At 37.9% G+C, this 22131-nt stretch overlaps 1 long non-coding RNA gene across 1 annotated transcript; it reads right to left on the minus strand.

The window, feature by feature from the left end:
* Nucleotides 1-305: 305 nt before the first annotated feature.
* LOC128990304 (uncharacterized) lies at nucleotides 306-5189 on the minus strand. Its single transcript, XR_008490511.1, has 3 exons — nucleotides 5110-5189; nucleotides 2183-2223; nucleotides 306-658 (listed from the first exon to the last, which is right to left on the minus strand). It is a non-coding gene; the product is annotated as an uncharacterized LOC128990304 (long non-coding RNA).
* Nucleotides 5190-22131: the final 16942 nt, after the last annotated feature.

A 22131-nucleotide genomic window follows, 5' to 3' on the forward strand; every position in this document is an offset into this window, starting at 1 on the left:
GATAATTTTGAACAAAGTTTAAACAAACCTCCAATCCCCTTTTATCACAATCAACCACGAATATTAAAAGACAGAAACAACTAAATCATACATATTTTTTTCTATCCATCTGAAGGTATATAAATTTTATCTCATAGCCAAACTTTGTTTGACACAGATTTTACAATTAATTATTTTACACTGACATAATATTTGAGTAGTTAGACCAATCATGAGATTTACTACTTCTTTCACGTGTATTTTTCCAAAAGATTCTACTAGATCCACTAAACAATTCAAGGAACTATGAATGCCAAGACAAAGAATACAAAACAAATAATTTTATTGGTATAAAATTAGACAGCTTTTTATTACATATATGCCTGAAGTATTTAGGCAGTTCACTTAAATATTTAATGTACTTTTATGAGTACAAGGTAACAAAATTATATGAGTTCCACACTTGATTCTCACTTTTAATTCACACAGAAAATTTCTTGTTCAAGCCGACATCTTGCACAATTGTTCTTCACTTCTTGAATAGCAAACTTGGACCGAAAATCTTGAACACTAGAGTTGGAGTGAGCACCGACTAATATCTTTTTTAGTCTAAAGTCATTCTTCCGTCTAATTGCAAAGAACACCAAACATTTTCTTCTTCCGAACTTTCTTGCTATGGCTGAATGTGAAATAAACATGTTTGTGGGATAAGGATTGGCATGATGACTAAACTAGCTTGGTCTTGGGTTTGGCATGCAACTGAACTCACCTTTTCCTAGTGAAATGCAAGTTTCAGGGAGGCAGGGTGTTGTATTCTTTGAGCAGAGGAGTTAAACATCACTGGGCAATGGTCGAAGCCACTATTAACCTCAAATACTTATTAAATCAGGAGTATTGATAACGTTAACACATAATTTCTCTAATAATACAATTTACAGCCCAAACTGTACTAGAAACTATCTACTGACCCAGACCCCAGACCAACCCCAATTTTCAAACTATTAGGGTGGAAAGTGTTGTAGCTTAACTGTTCTGCCAAAATCCTGCCACCCTGAAAATTGGATCCTAATGTTATTATTATTACGTCCAAACTAGACTAGACTGATCACATTTAATAATGGACATCAACCTTGCAAAACTTCCGACAACAAAAGAACAAGGAAACCATTAAAAACACTCCTTGCAACCCGAAGTTGAGATTAATAAATTTACAATGATTATTTTTAACTCATATTAGTTAGGCCTTGTTTACCTTTTAATAAAGGACAGGTATAAATATACTTAAAAATATATGTTTTAACAGTTTAGTAAATTTACTTAAAAAAAGGAAGATAACAATGAAATACGGGTTGATAATACCTAAAACAAAAGCATCGTTAAGTCGTTTTGTACTTGACTCGTATGATTTGTACTTGATCTCCTCCTTAACCTTGGCACTGTATAAGATAAAAAAAACCAAAATAATATCCGTCCTAGTTTTAAGAAAATATTACTCTTTACACTTTTTACATCCCCACCACCATATCTACAACTCTAGAACTGTGAATGGTTAAATTTACATTAACGCTTTATTATTGGATTAAAAAAGTGATAAGCAAAGAGACCTCCAAAACAGTACAAATTTACCTTTCACTCTTTCAGTGTAATAATTAAAATATTTAAAAGCTAATGAATCAGTTTCATTTATTAGTCCTATGTTTCATACAATAAAAACCAAAGAGACAAGTAAGAACTTTCAATGGTAGAAATTAAATAAATTCAACCACCAAAAAGAAAATGTAGGGCGGCAAAAACCAAGCAGATAAGTATAAGCAATTAAACAAATATTCAAAAGATCTAAAGGTAGCACTCCACCAACAGGATGTACAATCAAAACTCAAGACCAAGCTAGCTTAGTTCTAATTGTAAGACAAAATTAAAAGATAACTTACACATTAATTTTTTCCCAATGATTTGTTAAAGATTTGCAAAATTGAATCCAATAAACAAAAATTGAATCATATTTATATATTTTTTAAGAAACTTCATTATGCTGAGAACAAAATAGACATGCCAGAAATATAAGATACAAGTATTGTGTATGAAACACAAGTGTGTGCAAGTAGTGGCAATAAATGATGTCTTAGGGTGGAATAAAAACCATTGTGTTACGTGTAACAATAATGAACAGTGACAAGACAATTGGATACTAGAGCCAACTTACCATGTGATACTAAAGTCCATGCTTTGGAATAATCTACCGAGCTGAAACAAATGTTAAGCAATGAATGTATATAATACTGTATAAACTCTCATCAGCTTATTAGTTGGCTAAGAAATTAAATGCCAAACCAAGAACTAACTAACAAATATATGCAAATCTAATGCAACAAATAAAATTGTAGGTAGGTCATAAGAGAGAGAGTGCGGAATGATCTCGAGTGCAGCAAAGGCCTTTTGCACTCGTGTTACACACTATATGTTTCCTACAGTCACTATAAAGCATATAAATAATTAGTCTTTCAAACACTATACAACACGTTTTTAGGTACAGCTGGCAACACAAATAGGTGCCCTAGAGAAAGTAGTACCCGGTCCGTATCACTCCGCTATTTTTCATCGGCAAGAAATGTGCTCCGCGTTTTGAGAATATAGTTCTGTATGTTTTTGTAATTTGAAGAGGTTTCCGCGCCTAAAAAAAATGCTTTAAAGGTATTTTCTTGTTTATTAAGATCGTAGGAATGTTTTAAAAACGTTTAAAAGAAAAGTCCAGAAAGTTCAGAAATACAGAAACTATAAACACAAAATGACAGGTTAAATCGTAGTTATAATAGTCAATCAGCTGCTCATAGTATTATTATCTTTAAGTGTTGCCAACCTATTTCCAAGCGTACACGGATTACGTGCATAATAGAACCACGCTGTTTTGAGTTGTTTCGTTGGAATCCTGATGTGCGGCAAAGTATAAACCGTACGACAAAGTATAAACCGTATGGCAAAGTATAAATATGCAGCAATTAGCAGCTTTCTGTACTATAAACAGTACAAGGAAGCCAACTTTGTCGGGTGACTGTAGGAAAAATGGTTTTTTTTCCGTTGGGGAAAAGAGACGGTAAAGTTAGAAATAGAAGGTAAATTGTAATGCAACTAAATAATAACTTCAGGAGGCAAACTCTAAAGCTAGCTAGTTTACGACATAATTACTTGATTCAAAGTTCATTTTAAATGTTTATAATACTTTGATAATTTGTAATAATTGAGTAGAATAAAAGCTCAGAAACTAATTTTCCTTGATTGTTTACAGAATTATTTTACAAAAACTATTATGACAATTTATATTTAATATTTTCTTATTATATTACGATTATTAGTCGTTTTTCAAACTTTTTTATTTACCGGAAAACCAAGGCCCATTCTGCATGAGTGTGAAACCTGCCACGGGATTTCCGAACCATTGCGTTAAATTGGCGTGTGCCATTCTACACGTAGCGTTATCACTGCGCGCGGCAGCTCACTTCACATCTACCGTCCAGTAGCATTAATTGGGTTAACACATTGTGGTATGACCCAGAGTACTTTCTTTGTGAGGTTCAGTCTGAACAGTATGTTGTACCAAGGATTTTTTGTACCAAGGATTTTTCTAATCGTGAGATAAAGGCCAAAAATTGGAATTAAATTGACAAAGCTATGTACTATACCAAGAATGGGAGTCACCAGAGCAATCCAAAACAAAAATCATGACAGCATCTCTCTTCTCAATGTGACACAGCAATAGTAAGGCGGGTTACACACCAGTATCTCCGACATGATGTCGCAGATATTTTTCGTGCCTGCGACATGCCCCTCGAAAACCAACCTATGTTAACTTATGGAGCTATACACACCAGTGTCGCAGACACGTTGCCTTCGACTCGTGTCGCAGGCGCGTGTCTCGAGTGAACCAACCGGTCGGTGTTTGGACAGACATGTCTCTTGTCTCTTGGGCCCGCGCATGCGCAGAACACGTTTCTAGTAGTTTTGGCGCTTTTTTACTTACTTAATTGCCTTATGGTGTGAACTTGTAGTATTGTGATATTATAATACTCCAATTGACACCATAAGGAAATTGCGTAAGTACTGTAATACAATTAATTACAATGTATTTTGGAAAAATTACCATGAAATTATCTTTAATGTTTTTGTAGAAAGAACAACAGCAACAACACATCATCTTCTTCTGACGATGACATTATTTAAACTGATGAATTTTGTGATTCCTTCACTTTCATGTCGCCAGCACGTGCCTCTTCCATGGTTTGTATTTTATTGTATTTCGCCGACATCATGCCTGCGACATCAGAAATATCTGCGACATTATGTCGGCGATACCGGTGTGTAACCCGCCTAATAGTTCATCGAATGTCTCAACAGACCTTCTGTAAAACTGGAAAAACTATTCCGGGTACCTCCGATGGCCATTAAACATGACATGGAATGTCCCTCTGGCGCATCTGTTTGATGTGTCCACCATCGGCTCTTCTTACGTTTCTTCCTCAGCAGTTGAAATAGTTGGAGTTAGACAACCCAAGCTATTCAACTTATCTCCACTGGATCTGAGCCACCTCGTCTAGAATGGCCTCACATGGGTTTCACACAGACTACACGCAACACATGTAGCTTGCACACAATATTGACAAGGCCATGCAAAGCTCCTGTTGCGGTATTCATACTCGTGTAGAATGGGCCACGAAATAAATGTAACAAGAAAAAACTGAAAATGTGCCGTTTTATAAAAGTTATTGTAACCAACAGTCTAACACGTCGAGTACTAATGAACATTGCATAACATTGAAATAAATGCAACTTTCATGTTTAAACATGTCGACCGCACTGAGAGTGTTAAGTATTAGCTTCTTAGATGTCCTGTCAGGATGGCAGCATGTTTCTGGCTCTCCCAAGTATTAACAAACTTAGAAAGAAAAATTACAAACACCTTCTTATAACTTAGAGTGTTATGAATGGAAAGATAAAAGTAAAAGATTACATTACGCCAATCTAGATTTCTTAGGTTAAGCATGTAACAACTGGCACCAAACACAAAAGTAAAACATCCTATGAGTAAATCTTTAAAGGATAAATAAGGATTATTTAAGTACCTGACCTTTGACCAACCTTATTCATGCGGAACCACAGCAGTCATGCCCACTGCTTCTGAAACAGAGGCTTCAAACTCATCAAGCAAATGGTCAAGTGATGCAATTCATGATAAGCACTTCGTTAGTGTCACTCCGCAACCAACAAATTACTTACCGGTACCAAATGAATTCTTAACATTATCAACTCAAGTTTCCACCAACTTGGTAAATGCAAACTTAATTTCAACAAATAACAAACTAAACCAAAGGAACTTGAACATGACATTACTTGCAATATAAACTATACATATAAAGAATGGAGAGTATAATGGTTTACAATAACAAATCATATGACTTTAGATGTTAATAATGAAAAATAAATAACTGTAAAAGTCTTAACTCTAAAGTATATTTACAGGGGTCAATGGAGATGTTGATACTTGCAAGATTTATCTTGGCATCTCCCTGTCAAATCGTAAGGACACAGAATGGTTTTGTCATTGGCACCCTTGTCGGCACTGTAACCAAAGGCATACTATTTACCTTCCATTGGGCACTTGCAGGGTTATGTACAGTTATTATTAATTAGGGTTTAGAAAGTAAGGAACGTTTTCATCTGACACTGACATGCAATTCTATTCCATACATATTCGTCTCTTCAATGACAGTCTAAATGCAACAATTTCTTTACATAACAATAGCTAAAATCTGGCGAAAATGGATCGTAATTGCTACGGGAAAAGTTAAAAAATGCTGCTGAAAAGTAAAATACAGTATTTATTTAATACAGTAGTAAACAGTGAATAAACAGTACTGTACATTAAATACAGTATACAATATAAAACTACTGTACTGTGTATAGAGTGCAGCAATGAGGTGTTCGGATTAGTGGATGTTCGGATTACTGGGGTTCGGATTAAAGAGGTTCTACTGTATACAGTAGAATCCCCCTTATCCGGATACCTTTTAACCAGACTACACTCGGCGAAAATGACATCTCTTTAACCAGACAATTTTTATCAGCATATTGGTTTAACCGGACTAGATCGGCAGTAAGTGGGCGATACCGAAACCTCAGTTCTCGCGGGAAAGATTCGAGACCGGTGATCTCGTGTCCAAATACAATGATCTCTTAAATTTAAGTCGAATATCACAGTAAACGGTCCGTTTTAAAGAGTTTTTGGGGACGTCGGTTTAACCGGAAAACCCGTTATCCGGACTGGCCTCGGTCCCGAGGAGTCCGGATAAGAGGGAGTCTACTGTATAATACGCTAAGCCGATTTTTGTGAACAGAACTTTTGGACCGATTTTGATGATCAAAGTGTTAAAATAATGGCCCTGATCTGCAGTTTTGCAAAGTGTGTATTTTTTTGAAATCTATATTAGTTCAGGCTGGATCTTCCATCAAAGTTGGATTTTCTCCCATAAGATTAACATTGGGGAATCTAAATACTTATGGAAACTTTGTCTCCACTAATTTAAGAGAACGGCTGGGCGTAGTAACTCTATAGAGGTGTCTAAAGAAAGGCCTCGGTCTGCAGATGAGAAATCAAAAGAAAAACTAAGTAAATTCCCTTAGGGCTCTGTCCCGTAAGCCTTTATTTAAATTGTATTTTAAACTACACACATTTATTGGGAGTTACTGAATTGTAGAAATATGTGCCTGATTTTGAAAGTCATTAAGCTGGAAAACTGCAATATACTGCAGAATTTTAAAGAGCCTTTGAATGTTATTAGACTTATGAAAAGGGTTGTGCATGTTTACGCTACTCAGCAACAAAAACCATTTAATTTATCTCTAAAATAGATATTCTTAAAGTGCACTGAGCAGCAGCCTAAAAAAAATCCATGCAACTTACCCAATCTTATTCGGCATATATTTATCCAACGGATAATTCATCTGCAGAAGAATGTTATTGTGCTCTTGCCGTGTCTAATAACATCCAAACACAGTTTAAACCTTGCCTAAAACGGTACCTATCTTGACAAATTATTTGCAGTGGCCTATATTACGGACCGTGGCCCACTGGGTTGGTAACATTATTAAAAATAATACAATATTTTGGCTGTAAAAATGGTCCAATGAGTACTATTTTAGCAGCTACTGTCATGACAATAAGGTTATAAAGAAACTTACACTCTAATGGATATACCTCCTTTTGAAGTTAGAATGTGTCCTTCCCAACAAACAGATATTTTTTTCAAATAAAATCATAGGCCTAGATTAATCTGCATTCAGGGTGTCTAGTTTATTTCCATTACAAAATTCAAGACTAATTCCAAACTTTTCAAGACTAATTCCAGATTTTTCAAGACTAGTTTATTCAACAACTAGCTGTGTACCCGTTCTACGCACGGGGATCTTATAATATTCAGTTGAAACCTTCTTATATAAAGAACAGCAGTTGGTTTGCATATTTTAAGATATGCTGGCCAAACTATTATACATAGCTTCATTTTATGTTGTTTTTTGTTGTTCCGGATCGGTATGACAATCAATAAAAGGTTAAATTACCTCTGTGTCTGCCGGTCGATCCTATAACGGTAGGCTTACTTTTATTTTTACTATCTGATCTCGTTTGCATGGCTCAATCACGTCCTGGTTGAAGTTCGTTCGCTACGCTCACTCACCTGTATGTTGGAGCTCGTTCGCTGCGCTCACTTTCCTTCAGGTTAGCTCGTTCGCTACGCTCACTTGCCTTCAGGTTAGCTCGTTCGCTACGCTCACTCGCCTCCAGGTTGCAAATTAGCTGTTGTCATAAATGTAAAAGAAATAATAGTGCTAGTGCTGCACCCTGTTGGTAATCCTTGTAACTTTAATGCTATTGAACATCACAGAACAGAACCAACTTGTTTAATTGAAACAGCTGTTAAGATTCAATAATTTCATTTCTCATAAGGTTAACATGGGCTTCCAGAAATTCCACGTCAAAAATCGACAAAAACTTGATTTTCAAGGGTTTACTGTTAAATATCTAACTGTCTCATATTCGATGAAATACGTCTAAAACCATCTCATATATGTATAGTATTTGGAAAATAAGTTTCAGGCGGGACAGTGCTATAGTTATTGAGGAGTAGTTGTAATAAAGTGCGTATTTTAGCGTTACCAAGAGAATGACAGATAGACAGACAGACAGACAGACAGACAGACAGACAGAAATTGAGATAAGGTTTGATTCGGTTTCTCTGACCTATGAAATGTAAAAATAACCAAAAAGTTCATTATTCTAAGCAATGTACAGACAAAACTCTAATTTTATTTATATAGATTAGTGGGTGTTGATACCAAAATGTATCGATTCTCAATTCTTGATACCGATACCAATTTTTATAGCTTAATCAAATTTTCTAAATAATATTACACCAACCCCTGTCTTTGTCAAAAAGTAGTATTATGATAATGTTGTGTTTTCAAGTAAAGAAATAATGCAGCAATAAAAAATTCTAACTAGCAAATTTGGTTTTTTTTATCATGAAATCTTCCGCGTACCATACATTTAGACATCATCATTGACTGCAGCGGTTACAGAAACGTGATCGTCCATGATCGCGGCAAAATCATGAACATTTGCCGCGGCCGTGTAGACATCATCGTCGTCTCCCGCGGTCACGGAAACGTCATCGTCATCTCCTGCGGTCACGGAAACGTCATCGTCATCTCCCGCGGTCACGGAAACGTCATCGTCGTCCGCAATCGCGACAAAATCATGAACATTTCCCACGGCTGTTTAGACATCACCGTCATCTCCCGCGGTCACGGAAACGTTATCGTCGTCGTCCGCGATCACGGCAAAATCATGAACATTTCCCGCGGCCGTGTAGACATCGTCGTCTCCCGCGGTCACGGAAACGTCATTGTCATCTCCCGCGGTCACGGAAACGTCATCGTTGTCGTCCGCGATCGCGACAAAATCATAAACATTTCCCGTGGCCGAGCAGATATCATCGTCGTCTCCCGCGGTCACGGAAACGTCATCGTCGTCGTCCGTGATCGCGGCAAAATCATGAAAATTTCTTGCGGCCGTGTAGACATCATCATTGACTCCCACGGTCACGGAAACGTCATCGTCGTCCTCCAGGATCGTGGAAAAATCATGAGAACATTTCCCTTGCCCGTGTAAACATCAACGTCATCTCCCGCGGCCACGGAAACGTCATTGTCGTCTCCTGCTGTCACAGAAATGTCATCGTCGTCTCTCGTGGTCACGGAAACGTTATCGTTGTCTCCCGCGGTCACGGTAACGTCATCGTTTCCCGCTGTCACAGAAACGTCATCATTGTCTCTCGTGGTTTCGGAAACGTCATCGTCGTCGTCCACTATCGCTGCAAAATCGTGTACATTTCCTGAGGCCGTGTAGACATCATCATCATTGGTTTCGCCATTTTGAAATTCAATACTAATTCCCGACTTCTAGACACCCTGTGCATTACACTGATGAAAGTGAAAGTGTTTAGCTACAAAAGATCCACCAATACAATATTAATACTATTTAACGGGGTTTCCAAAGGAAGAGATACCACATAACATACTAATAATAACTCCGATGACGTACAGTATGAGAAATATTTTATTCATTGAATGATCAACCATATTTGGTAGCTAACGCAATTAATATCATTATTGTTTTTACACTTATTACTCTTTAAACAATGCTAAATGCTCAAAATATGTATAATTTCATTCAGTTTATCGCAGTTATATGAATTAGCGTAAGCCTTGAAAGTAACTGTTGATTTCGACTGGTTTCACCTAGTCTCTATTAAACTCAATAATGCCGTCAACTTCCACTTAAGCTGGACGTTTTTTTAAGGTGGGCTTCTCCACACATTATTGAGCTTAAAGTCAGGATTGCACACGTACAGTAATCGATCCCGCGCATGTAGAAAGACCTCTGCGCTACACTAGTCAGTGCAATGCCTTCGCCTACTGAGCTACCATGCCAACATCGGTCCTTCTTGGTCCCTTGCTATATTTGATATATACAGCAGACATCCCTATGGTCCCCAACGCCACAGTTGCTACGTTTGCTGATGACACCGCACTGTTGTCGAGTCATGTGGACCCTCAAGTCGCTTACATAAATCTACAAGCTGCCTTGACTGAACTCCAGTATTGGCTTAAAAAGTGGAGGATAAAAGTCAACGAAAACAAGTCCAAACATGTTGTTTTTACTCTGAGAACAGGGTACAATCCTCCTGTAACCATTAATAATGTAGCCTTAACGGAGGCAGACAGTGTAAAATATTTAGGTCTAACTCTTGACAAAAAATTAAATTGGAAATCTCATATCTGGTGCAAGAGACAGCAAATGGAATTAAAACTTCGTAAACTCAATTGGCTACTAGGTACGAATTCAAAATTATCATTGGCTAACAAAATTTTACTGTATAAAGTTATGATCAAACCAATTTGGACATACGGAATTCAACTTTGGGGGACCTCGAGCAAATCCAACATCGAAATTCTTGAACGATTTCAGGCTAAGGCACTGAGAAGAATTATTGGCGCACCCTGGTTCGTATCCAACACTACAATTAGGAATGACTTCAAAATTAAATCAGTGAAAGAAGAAATTACAGACCTTAGCAAAAATTATCAAGAAAAATTAGAATATCATCCGTCTTGCTGTTAATCTGCTGGACAATAGTCAGTGCATTAACAGGTTAAAAAGTGTTGTGCATGTGCTGGACCTAAGCTACAGATTTCTGTAAATGTTTAAATGACTGATCAAATTTTTGGCAAGACTTGTTGATGAACAGGTGTTTGCTTCCTGACATTGCTTGATATATGTTTTACTTATTGTTCTCATATTTGAAGTTTGAACAGATTGTAAAATAAATTCTGATAAAAAAAAAAAAAAAAAAAAAATCTATAAAAGTGGAAGTATGTGTGTATATACCCTATGGACTCCGAAACCGCTCGACAGATTGTAATGAAAATTGCAGGTATTAAACATTATTCAAGGATTGTTTGTGTGAAGTTTGGTGCAGATCCGTCAAAAGAGCTCCGCCCCAGAGGGTTTTGGGTAATGGTTTGCTAGTTCCCCTCATCCGATGGTCAAAAAAGGTTAGGATTCATTAAAACGACTCCACTGGTCCCGAGGGATCCAGGTAGTTTTGGGGCGGCTAATCCAGCGGGGCAATGAGGCATGAAGCCAACAAGACAAGTAAACAAACAATAAATACTTCGTCAAAGAATTGTGCGAATTTTGGAGTTCCCTCGACAGGTCATCATGTCATCGCAAAGCTCTAAACAATGCATCACTTCACTGTACAGGTCAAAAACACCAAATTCTTGCAGCGCTCTCAGCATCATTGAATGTGGCGAATTTGAAATTATTAGAAACATAAAATATTTCGTTCTAAAAAATAAGTTATGTAATATTTTTAGGTATTAGTATCGGTACCTATTAGTATCCCTAGGAATTAAAACCCAATGCATCCTGTCCCATTACTGAAACTCATTCGCTGAAATTTCTCATTATGAGTCCTTGGAGCCTAGACGTTCTAACTCACAAAACAATTAAAAAATACCAAGTAACTTCTTGATCAGCATTGTACGTGTTATTAAATTTACGGAAAGCCACTTACCACTTACCATCTTTTTTGTATATTTACCGTTTTGTGAGTAACAGTATAAGCGTAAATATATGTTTCAAGTGTTATAAGACGTTTCTTTTATTTACTTTCCGTAAAAATACAAAGCAAATCTGTAATTTCACAGTAAACTAGATAATCACTTTGATATTTGAACAAATATTTTGAGGTCGTTAATAACCCTTCGGTGGCTGTTTGAAAATAACAAAATTAACATTGCTCGTATGGCGGGCAAATCCAAGATGGCCGTTGGCTTCCATGGACTCCCTTGGAAATACATTCAAAACAACAAACAACATTTCTAACCTCACAGTATACTAGATATTTACGTAATCACTTTGGTATTTGAAAAACTATTTTTGGATGATAATTAACTCTTCAGCAGCTGTTTGAAATTATACAAGATGGCCGCTAGCTTTCAAGAACTCTTAAACTCGCAAGCATATTATAATTGTATACATTTAATTCAGCGCTTTTTAATGTTACTGAAACACCTCAGGCTCCTACCGATAAATGGGCATTGATAACTATACAAACACTAGCCGTAATCCTGTTAGACAAATTGCAAAGGGATTGCCGACGGGACCAGTGGAAGTGCAGATTAGGAGACCATACCTTAGACCGGGACCAGTAGAAGTGGGGTACAGTTGAATTTTTTTAGCTAGAAGCAGTTGAGGTGTGGTGGAATAAACCTATTTGACTGTAGTGCGATCATGTGATCATGCTGTCAAAATTTGAGGTTAGGCTAAATCGAAACGAAACAAAACAAAACAAACTGGAATGTTCTCAATAATTATGGGCTATGTTTTATTACTTACGAAAGAATGCTCATTTAAGAAAGAATGAAATCATTTAGTATATTTCATTATCCAAATTATTATCCCAGTCACAGCAACCACATTATTCTATTAATGGATCGACATTAATTTTGCAAGAAGATTCAATATTTTTATATTTGCTCATGTTAATTCATTATTTTCAAAGCAACCACCAACCATCACTTAAAATTTTTAGACAATTTATTTAATATATCAACTTATACATTGTTGATTTAATTATTCATTATTTATTATGATTTGGATGTATTTCTAAATCACGTAAGTTATATATTTCACAGTATGCTCTAATGACCAAGTGATTTTTAAAGTAGAGTAAGTTTGAAGTATATTTAACTATTATTAATTACTAGCTGTACCCGCAGGCTTTGCCCCGTTTAACTTCATAAGTGAGCTCGATCACATGGCTCAATCACGTCCTGGGGCCCATTTCATAAAAAAGTACAAACTAATATTATTAGTAAATCAGCTGATCGCCCAAATGCAAATCTAATGGAAATTAAGTTACAAGTTGTAACTTGTAGCTTGTAGTTTATTATGAAATGGGCCCCTGGTTGAAGTTCGTTCGCTACGCTCACTGAAATAAATTTAAAAAAATAATAGTGCTGCACCCTGTTGGTAATCCTTGTAACTTTAATGCTATTGAACATCATAGAACAGAACCAACTTGTTTATTTAAATATGAGTACTCATAAGGTTAACATGGGAAACTCCAGAGCCACTGGGGCGGAGCCCTTTTGACGGATCTGCACCAAACTTCACACAAACCATCCTTGAATAATGCTTAATAATCCCTGAAAGTTTCATTACAATCTGTCGAGCGGTTTTGGAGTCCATAAAGGACAAACAAACAAACAAACATACATACATACAAACAAACATACATTGGATTTTATTGAGCGGAGCGAGCGAAGATCTTATACGTCGACTCTTATGCATTTCGTAATACGCAAACTCCTCCTAGACGGCTGAATCAATCGTTTTCAAATTTTGCTTAAAGATAAAGACCATATCGGTGAGTGCTAACATCTATATAGCGTTAAAAAAGTCTCTCAGGAATCCGCCCCACTGGGTCTCAAAGTTTCAATCCTATATATAATACGAGTAAAGTTTGAATACTTGTCAACTCGATCTGGGAATCGGCTCTAACAAAAACGTTTATATTTACGGAATAACTAAGTTCTGTGTCAAAAATAAGTTCTAGACCAGTGGTATAGCCAGGAAAAATCTATTTTCGCCATAATATGAGTACAAACTTTTGAAAATTTAACATGGGCCTTATGAGAAAACATTCCGCCATTGTTGTCATTTTGTTTACATTTTAAGACATAACGTGACGTTCTGTACCCACGGGCACCTCAGCGTGCGCATGCGCAGAAGTTCTCTATCCACAGTATACTAGCAAAACAAAATACAGTACAATAGGAAAAACATCAGTTGTTACTATTAAGCAAAGATTAAACTGAACTTGATACATAGTAATCAAGGGTAGCAGTGTGGAGTGTGGGATCTGTTTATGACGATTAGATTAAGGTATCTGCAATGTTAAAATGATATGGGAAGGGAGGGAAACAGGTCCGCGACATAGGAAGTGGTGAAGGAAGTGGTCAAAGCGAGTAGTCTGGAGTGTGGGAACTGTTTATGACAATTAGATTAAGGTATCTGCAATGTTAAAATGATATGGGAACGGAGGGAAACAGGTCCGCGACATAGGAAGTGGTGAAGGAAGTGGTCAAAGCGAGTAGTCTGGAGTGTGGGATCTGTTTATGACGATTAGATTAAGGTTTCTGCAATCTTAAAATGCTATGAGAAGGGAGGGAAAAAGGTCCGCGACGTAGGAAGTGGTGAAGGAAGTAGTAAAGGTGAGCAGTCCGGAGTTCGGGAACTGTTTATGACGATTGGATTAAGGTATCTGGAATCCTAAAATGCTATGGGAAGGGAAGGAAACAGACCCACGACGTAGGAAGTGGTGAACGAAGTAGTAAAGGCGAGCAGTGTGGAGTTTGGGAATGGATTAATGTATCTGCAATACTAAAACTGTTTTCATATTAAACTAATGATTTTACCTGAGCAAAGCTCGGTCCCCAGGTACTCCTATATATAATACGAGTAAAGTTTGAATACTTGTCAACTCGATCTGGGAATCGGCTCTAACAAAAACGTTTATATTTACGGAATAACTAAGTTCTGGGTCAAAAATAAGTTCTAGATTAGTGGTATAGCCAGGAAAAATCTATTTTCGCCATAATATGAGTACAAACTTTTGAAAATTTAACATGGGCCTTATGAGAAAACATTCCGCCATTATTGTCATTTTGTTTACATTTTAAGACATAACGTGACGTTCTGTACCCACGGGCACCTTAGCTTGCACATGCACATATGGCCTATTTACAAAAGACGGTACAAAAAAAAAGGAGTCCGATGAATACCATTAAGCGTTGATTAACAATACACAGATTCGCATAATTTCTGGTGGCCTTACTGAATTATTCCAAGCAGATTTTTTCGTTTAATTGTTGTTATTAGTTTTGTGGTAAATATTAGTCCGGAGTGTGGTAACTGTTTATGACGATTAGATTAAGGTATCTACAATCCTAAAACGCTATGGGAAAGGAGGGAAACAGGTCCGCGACGTAGGAAATGGTGAAGGAAGTAGTAAAGGTAAGTAGTCCGGAGTGTGGGAAATGTTTATGACGATTAGATTAAGGTATCTACAATCCTAAAATGCTATGGGAAGGGAGGAAACAGGTCCGCGGCGTAGGAAGTGGTGAAGGAAGTAGTAAAGGCGAGTAGTCCGGAGTGTGGGAACTATTAATGACGATTAGATTAAGGTATCTGTTATCCTAAAATGCTATGGGAAGGGAGGGAAACATGGTCCGCGACGAAGGAAGCGGCGCAGGTCCGCGGCGTAGAAAGTGGTGAAGGAAGTAGTAAAGGCGAGTAGTCCGGAGTGTGGGAACTATTAATGACGATTGGATAAAGGTCTCTGTTATCCTAAAATGCTATGGGAAGGGAGGGAAACATGGTCCCCGACGAAGGAAGCGGTGAAGGAAGTAGTAAAGGTGAGTAGTCCGGAGTGTGGGAACTGTTAATGACGATTAGATTAAGGTATCCGTTATCCTAAAATGCTATGGGCTGGGAGGGAAACATGGTCCGTGACGAAGGAAGCGGTGAAGGAAGTAGTAAAGGTGAGTAGTCCGGAGTGTGGGAACTGTTTATGACGATTAGATTAAGGTATCTGTTATCCTAAAATGCTATGGGAAGGGAGGGAAACAGGTCCGTGACGTAGGAAGTCGTGATGGAAGCAGTAAAGGTGAGCGGTCCGGAGTGTGGGAACTGTATATGACGATTAGATTAGGTATCCACAATCTTAAAATGCTATGGGAAGGGAGGGAAATAGGTCCGCGGCGAAGGAAGTAGTAAAGGCGAGTAGTCCGGAGTGTGGGAACTGTTAACGTCGATTAGATTAAGGTATCTACAATCCTAAAATGCTTTGGGAAAGGAGGGAAACAGGTCCGCGACGTAGGAAATGGTGAAGGAAGTAGTAAAGGTAAGTAGTCCGGAGTGTGGGAAATGTTTATGACGATTAGATTAAGGTATCTACAATCCTAAAATGCTATGGGAAGGGAGGAAACAGGTCCGCGGCGTAGGAAGTGGTGAAGGAAGTAGTAAAGGCGAGTAGTCCGGAGTGTGGGAACTATTAATGACGATTAGATTAAGGTATCTGTTATCCTAAAATGCTATGGGAAGGGAGGGAAACATGGTCCGCGACGAAGGAAGCGGTGCAGGTCCGCGGCGTAGAAAGTGGTTAAGGAAGTAGTAAAGGCGAGTAGTCCGGAGTGTGGGAACTATTAATGACGATTGGATAAAGGTCTCTGTTATCCTAAAATGCTATGGGAAGGGAGGGAAACATGGTCCCCGACAAAGGAAGCGGTGAAGGAAGTAGTAAAGGTGAGTAGTCCGGAGTGTGGGAACTGTTAATGACGATTAGATTAAGGTATCCGTTATCCTAAAATGCTATGGGCTGGGAGGGAAACATGGTCCGTGACGAAGGAAGCGGTGAAGGAAGTAGTAAAGGTGAGTAGTCCGGAGTGTGGGAACTGTTTATGACGATTAGATTAAGGTATCTGTTATCCTAAAATGCTATGGGAAGGGAGGGAAACAGGTCCGTGACGTAGGAAGTCGTGATGGAAGCAGTAAAGGTGAGCGGTCCGGAGTGTGGGAACTGTATATGACGATTAGATTAGGTATCCACAATCTTAAAATGGTATGGGAAGGGAGGGAAATAGGTCCGCGGCGAAGGAAGTAGTAAAGGCGAGTAGTCCGGAGTGTGGGAACTGTTAACGTCGATTAGATTAAGGTATCTACAATCTTAAAATGCCATGGGAAGGTAGGAAAACAGGTCCGAAACGTAGGAAGTGGTAATGGAAGTAGTCAAGGCGAGCAGTCCGGAGTGTGGGAACTGTTTATAAGGATTAGATTAAGGTATCTGCAATCTTAAAATGCAATGGGAAGGGAGGGAAACAGGTCCGCGACGTAGGAAGAGGTGAATGAAGTAGTAAAGGCGAGCACTGTGAAGTCTGGGAACTGGAAACCAATTGTAACAGTTCGATTTCTTTATCTGAAAGTGAAATACTGAAATGCTATGAGATGGGATGGAAAGATGTCCAAGACATAGGAATTAGTAAATGCTAGCAGTGCGGAGTGTGGGAAATGTTGTTGGCAATTAGATTAATGTATTTAAAATACTAAAATGCAATGGAAAGAGATGACAACATGTCCACGACGTAGGAAGTAGTAAAGTTTAGCATCGCAGAGTGTAGGAACCGTTTGTGTCAGTTAGATTAATGCATCTGTAATACTTCAATGCTATGAGAAGGGAGGGAAACAATGACGTAGGAAATGGTGAAGGAAGTAGTAAAGGCTGGCATCGCAGAGTTGGGGAATGATTTTCCCCGAGCAAAGCTCGGTCTCCAGGTACTGCGATCCTTATGGAAGCAGTATTTGACACATAAACAAAAACATATGATCAGCTGTTGACTTTTGAATGCAGTAGATAAAGAAATAGCTGATGGTATTAATTCACATATATTAGAACAGAAACGGTATGGATCATAAATATAATCAAATGACGACACTAGCTTGAGGTCCGTGACATAGGAAGTGGTGAAGGAAGTAGTAAAGGTGAGCTGTCCGGAGTGTGGGTACTGTTTATGACGATTAGATTAAGGTATCTGCATTCCTAAAACTCTATGGGAAGGGAGGAAAACGGGTCCGCGACGTAGGAATTGGTGACGAAAGTAGTCAAGGCGAGCTGTCCGGAGTTTGGAAACTTTTTATGACAGTTAGATTAAGGTATCTGCATTCCTAAAATGATATGGGAAAGGAGGAAAACGGGTCCGCGATGTAGGAAGTGGTGAAGGAAGTAGTCAAGGCGAACTGTCCGGAATGTGGAAACTGTTTATGACGATTAGATTTAGGTATCCACATTCCTAAAATTCTATGGGAAGGGAGGAAAATGGGTCTGCGACGTAGGAAGTGGCGAAGGAAGTAGTCGAGGCGAGCTGTCCGGAGTGTGGGAACTATTAATGACGATAAGATTAAGGTATCTGTTATCCTAAAATGCTATGGGAACGGAGAGAAACATGGTCCGCGACGAAGGAAGTAGTAAAGGTGAATAGTCTGGAGTGTGGGAACTGTTTATGAAGATTAGATTTAGGTATCAGCATTCCTAAAATTCTATGGGAAGGGAGGAAAACGGGTCCGCGACGTAGGAAGTGGTGAAGGAAGTAGTCAAGGTGAGCAGTGTTGAGTGTGGAAACTATTTATGACGATTAGATTTAGGTATCAGCATTCCTAAAATTCTATGGGAAGGGAGGAAAACGGGTCCGCGACGTAGGAAGTTGTGAAGGAAGTAGTCAAGGTGAGCTGTCCGGAGTGTGGGTACTGTTTATGACGATTAGATTAAGGTATCTGCATTCCTAAAATTCTATGGGAAGGGAGGAAAACGGGTCCGCGACGTAGGAATTGGTGACGAAAGTAGTCAAGGCGAGCTGTCCGGAGTTTGGAAACTGTTTATGACAGTTAGATTAAGGTATCTGCATTCCTAAAATGATATGGGAAAGGAGGAAAACGGGTCCGCGATGTAGGAAGTGGTGAAGGAAGTAGTCAAGGCGAACTGTCCGGAATGTGGAAACTGTTTATGACGATTAGATTTAGGTATCCACATTCCTAAAATTCTATGGGAAGGGAGGAAAACGGGTCTGCGACGTAGGAAGTGGCGAAGGAAGTAGTCGAGGCGAGCTGTCCGGAGTGTGGGAACTATTAATGACGATTAGATTAAGGTATCTGTTATCCTAAAATGCTATGGGAACGGAGAGAAACATGGTCCGCGACGAAGGAAGTAGTAAAGTTGAATAGTCTGGAGTGTGGGAACTGTTTATGACGATTAGATTAATATGACGATTAGATTAAAGTATCTACAATTCTAAAATGCTATGGGAAGGGAGGGAAACAGGTCCGCGGCGTAGGAAGTGGTGAAGGAAGTAGTAAAGGCGAGTAGTCCGGAGTGTGGGAACTGTTAATGACGATTAGATTAAGGTATCTGTTATCCTAAAATGCTGGGAATCCGCTTCATGTGTCACTTGAATGTCAGAAGTAGTGAAATAGAGAAGAATACAAGATCTAGTATCACCCCATTTCTGTTTGGTATTCTATTGTATTGTCAGAGACCAAATGCTTAGTTCAATTCTACCAAGGGACTTAATGATGCTCCATGGGCATTTCTTGTATTAGGCGTGAACCAGCTTACCTTTGGCAGGTTAAAATCTCCAGTGATAACTGTAGTTCCCGCATTTGTGGTGAGCATATAAATTCTTCCAGAGTTTAACATAATTAATTCACTGTAGAGTTGTGCAGGTTGGTTTGGAGGTATGCATGCACCACTCATCAGCAATAACTTTGGGTGATGTTTGGGCGTAACAGAGACAAAAATACACCCAACTGATCCAACAGGGGCTGGAATCTAATAAGAGAGTTTCCTGTGGACTGCAATTAGCACGCCACCTGCGCTAGTTTTACTGCTGGTCTGATATGACCCCGGTCCCTCCTGTAAACGCAATAGTTATCGAAACCAAGCTCGGAGCAGGAGATTTAAGGTGTAAGATTAGTTTCAGTGAGTATTATATTATCATTTGTGCAGGATGCAAGGTAAATTTTCAGGTAGATTAGTTTGCTACGTGAGCCATTAACACTTTGGTACATGAAATGAAGAAAGGAATCTCCGTTGGGGCCTATTAGTTTTTTTTCACAATCTTAGGTGTGTAACGTATTTGATGATCTAAAGGGGCTCACTTATACTACAAATCATAGATACTATGAGCCTCCAAATATGTAATTCTTAAAACACATGGCTCACTTACTCTACAGATCATAGTGCCTATGAGCCTCGTGTCTTATATTTAAAAATACAGTAGGATGGTTCACTTACTCTACAGATCATAGTGACTATGAGCCACGAGCCTGCGGTAAAATATTAGATATGGTTCACTTACACTACAGTTCATTTAGCCACCCGTTGGGTGAGCACTTTTTCACCTCAAATTAGTTGACGAATATCGAAACTGAAAAATCGATACTTTTACAGCTCGATTGTTTTTAGAATTTAGTACATCGCGATATCGATAGTCCACTCCCACTCCATAACTCCATCCATTCCCGTTCTCCTTTGACTTGTGACTTGACACTTTACTTTGACAGTTTGAATTTGAATTTAATATTGTCGATCATTAGGAGAGAACATATAATTGTAGCGCCTAGAGACGTAATGTCAATTTTTTAAGAGAATACATAAATTTGTTAATACCTTACGAACAAATTCTTTTTCTGTTTCTATTTATCAGTCAAGAATCAAGAATCAAGAATCAAGAAGTTTATTGGCCATTAAATACAATGTACAGGAATACATTAGCGTACAATAGGCTTCGTCAAATAGTTTTAGTACAAAAAATCTTAAGTTTCTAGTCTAAGTCTGAAATGTACATTTAAGGTATTCTTCAATGCTATAAAATGCTTTTTGCTTTAGCCAGTTTGAGATAGTTTCTTTGAATTTTACAAGAGGTAGATTTCTTACAACTAATGGTAACTTGTTAAATAACAAAAATTGCTGGTAACTGTGACTTCTAAATGATTTGTGTAGGCGAATGTAAGGTGTTACAAGATTATGTTTGTTTCTCGTGCTGTGTTCATGTTGATTACATTGTTCTCTAAAATTAACTATATTTTCCTTAACATAAACCAGATTACAAAAAATATACATACATGGTAACGTCATTATTTTAAGACTAATAAAACTATCTGTACAATGTTCTTGATTGTTTTCTAAGCCTACTATGCAACGAATGACTTTCTTTTGCCATATGAATACTCTTTTTGCATCAGCGCTATTTCCCCATAAGCGCAGGCCATAGTTCAAATGAGAATTGAAAACACCATAGTAGACCATTAATAATACCTCAGAACTGACACACTGTTTGAGTTTCCTCACTAAACAAGTAGCTCTAGCAAGTTTTTTACATAAAAGGTCAATATGGCTACTCCAGGTTAACTTGCTGTCTAACACAATTCCTAACAGCTTAACAGGTTTTAAAAGATCTTCATATTCATGACTAATACTATTTTTGAGTGTGAAGAGAATGTTTTCAGTTTTATTTTCATTCAGGAGTAGGTAGTTTGCACCATACCAAACTTTGCAGCAATCTTTTGAGGAACTAAGCTGCTTTAAAACATTATGGATATTTACACCTTTTTCAAGAATAGTTGTGTCGTCAGCATATAAAACAGAAAAACATGGAACATTTACAGCAAAATCATTGATAAAAACTAAGAATAAGAATGGCCCAAGGACCGAGCCTTGTGGAACACCTGCTAATACTGACTTTGGTTGAGAAAAAACATTATTGACTTTAACTACTTGAGATCTATTGCTAAGGTAACTTCTAATTAAAGCTAGTTCCTTATCTCTAATACCATAATACTCCAATTTCCTGCAAAGAATAACATGTGAAACCATATCAAAAGCTTTACTTAGATCTAACATACTACAGCCTGTGGCAAAATTGTTTTCAAAACCATTGAGGATATAATCTACAATGCTCTCTACAGCCTTGGTAGTTGAAGAATTAGGCATGAAACCAAATTGGTTAGTACTAAGCAAATTGTTACTTGTAAAATAATCATACATTTGCCTAAATAAACAAGTTTCGATTATCTTACTTATAATGGGGACAATAGCAATTGGTCTGTAGTTCTCTGGTAAATCTCTGCTACCTTTCTTAAAAATAGGGCTAATTATTGATTGCTTCAAACAATTTGGGAAAACACCTGTAACTAATACTAGGTTGACAATGTAGGTGAGATGTACTAGAATAGGGTCTATAATATTCTTCAATAGGTAGTTCGACAGTCCAAAACAATCTTCGCTGCGAGAGGAGCTTAGGCTAGTTACTATTGACTTCACAGTTTTCATATCAACTTTTTTTAATGAGAATTTATTTGAGTTGGTGGTAAACTTTAAATTACTAAGTAGTTTATAATAGTCTGGTAAATTTGAGTTCTGATTG

The sequence above is a fragment of the Macrosteles quadrilineatus genome, unplaced genomic scaffold (genome assembly GCF_028750875.1).
Source record: "Macrosteles quadrilineatus isolate MER2022 unplaced genomic scaffold, UCM_ALF_1.0 Scaffold_3__2_contigs__length_128488019, whole genome shotgun sequence".
Taxonomy (NCBI): domain Eukaryota; kingdom Metazoa; phylum Arthropoda; class Insecta; order Hemiptera; family Cicadellidae; genus Macrosteles; species Macrosteles quadrilineatus.